We start from the raw sequence: 2,981 nt of genomic DNA, 5'->3' as shown, positions 1-2,981 counted from the left end.
TTTTTTAACCCCTCCTTTCTTCTTCCACTTTCCTTACACATCCACTTCCACTTTACTCTCCCCAGTTCGCCCTCCCAGCCTTTCCCCTCATCTCCCCCACCCTTATACCAACCCAGTCACTTCCTTCCCCCACTCCTTACCCTCCCCCTCCCCTCACCCCTTTCCTTCCCTACTCTCCCTCCCCCTCCCCACTCCACTCTCTACTCCTTCCCCTCTGCTCTCCCCCCTCCTCTCCCCCCCACACTTTCCCCCCTCTTCCACATCTGCCCCCACCCCTCTCCCCCGCTCCCCGGCCCTCCTTCTCCCTTCCCCTCTCCCCCGCTCCCCGGCCTCCCTCCCTCCCCTCTCCCCCCCTTTTTTTTCCCCAGCTCCACCCCTCTACTCCTTCCCCCTCCTTCCCCTCTCCTCTTCCCCCACACTTTCCCCTTCCACTCTCCCCCCACCTCTCTCCCCCCCCCCCCCGCCTCCCTCCCTCCCCTCTCCCCCGCTCCCCGGTTCCTCCCCTCCCTCCCCTCTCCCCCCGCTCCCCTCGGCCTCCCTCCCTCCCCTCTCCCCCGCTCCCCGGCCTCCCTCCCTCCCCTCTCCCCCGCTCCCCGGCCTCCCTCCCTCCCCTTTCCCCTTCGCTCCATTTTCCCAGTGTGACCCGCCGAGGGGAAAAGGGGAGACAGACGCCAAAGATAATTTAAAACTGTCAGAAAAGTTGCTTGGGAATTCCTTCTCGACGATGGCTCCTCGTCGGGTTCGGGCGAGGTGCTTCTCCCGGACTGACCTCACGGGTGTGGCGCTGTGTGTGTTTTTCTTTTTCTTTTCTTTTTTTTTCTTTTTTTTTGACTTGTTTGTTTTATTTTTATTATGAGTTATTATTTATTTATCTATTTATTTTGTTTTGTTTTGTTTAAGAAAAAAAACATCCTTGTTGCTTTTCACTTTTTGTTTGATTTATCTTCTAATATGGTTGTTTAATTTAGTATTTTGTTATTATGGTAATGATGTTTATTTCTATGTAGCAATGAGGTTTATGATAACACTTTATAACAAGAGTAATGGCATAACTAATAACAATATCAATAATAACATCAAAGCCAATACAGTGATGATGATGATAATGATTGGAATAGCAGCAACAACGACAATGATAATGATAACAATTATGATACTAATATTAATAAAAAAGATAACAGCAATTGTGATAATGATAACAATTATGATAGTAATATTAATAAAAAAGATAACAGCAATTGTGATAATGATAATAATAACAATAATAATAATAATGATGATGACATTTATTGTTATCATAATCATCATTACTATTATAATCAGTAGTGGATATTGCTGTAGTAGTAATTGTAGTAATAGTAGTATCATTACCTTTACTATTACTACGTTCGATATTGTCCTCATTATCACTATCATTATCAATGTCATTATCATCATCATTGCTACCTTTGCTATTGTCATTGACCTTAATAATATGAATATTATTCTTATAATGAAAATAGTGATAATAACAATGATAATGATAATTTTACTGCTACTAATACTACTACTAATGATGATGATGATAATAATAAAAATGTCAATGATTTCAATGATAATGAATAATAATAATAATCATAATGATGATAATGATAATTATCATAATCAAAATGATAGTAGCAATGGTAGCAATAATAATGATAACAATAATCATAATAATGATAATCACAATAATGAAAACAGTAGTAGTAATGATGATAATGCTAACAACATCAACAACAATGATAATGATGATAATGATAATAATAATGAAATAATGATAGTCCTGATATAACAATGATAATAAGATTAATAATGATAAAAATAAGAATAGTAATGATAATGAAACTACTACTAATAATAACAATAATATTAATAATAACAATAACAATGATAACAATAGTAATAACACTAATACTAATAAGGATAATAAAAAATGATAACAGCAGTTGTATAGATAATAATAGTAATAATAATAATAATAACAATAATGATAATAATAATGATAATAATAATAATAACAATGATGATGATGATAATATGATGATAATAATAATAATAATAATAATAATAATGATAATAATAATAATAATAATAATAATAATAATAATAATAATGATAATAATAATAATAAAATAATAACAATAATAATGATAATGATATAGATGATAATGATATAGATAATATTAATATTGATAGTAATATAGATAATAATAATAATAATAACAATAATAATAATGATAATAATAATAACAACAACAACAACAACAACAATAATAGTAGTAGTAGTAGTATAGAAAATATTAGTATAGATGATAATATAGATAATAATAATAATAATAACTTCGATAATCACCATGTGGAAACAATAAAAACATATACACTCATATGCAGTGAGAAAACCTGAGCACCTTCCGACGCCCAGACATACGAAGAGAAACATCCGTCTGACCAAAACTTCCACCACAAAGGTTACAGACATTCCGATTCCACTTATATAACACACACACACACACACACACACACACACACACACACACACACACACACACACACACACACACACACACACACACACACACACACACACACACACACACATGTGCATACACGTACATCACCTCTTCACCTAACGCAAGCAAACTCACAGTGCTCTGACGCAAGCAACCGTAGAGACAAACAAACAAACAAAGGTAACTTAGGACGAAACAGGCCATCAACAAGAGACATGCATAATCCATAGGTGCCTCTATCCCTTGCTCGTCTTCTGTCACATCGTGTAAGGCTGGGGGGAAGACAGGGAGATATGGAGGAGGAGATGGGGGAGGGAGGGAAGACTCGCGATCAGGAGGGGAGGAGGGAGGAGGAGGGAAAAGAGGAGGGAGGAGGAGGGAAAAGAGGAGGGAGGAGGAGGGAAAAGAGGAGGGAGGAGGAGGGAAAAGTGGAGGGAGGAGGAGGGAAAA

Source organism: Penaeus vannamei, chromosome 29, assembly GCF_042767895.1.
Source record: "Penaeus vannamei isolate JL-2024 chromosome 29, ASM4276789v1, whole genome shotgun sequence".
NCBI classification, from domain to species: Eukaryota; Metazoa; Arthropoda; class Malacostraca; order Decapoda; family Penaeidae; genus Penaeus; species Penaeus vannamei.
Note: the sequence above shows the minus strand (reverse complement) of the source record.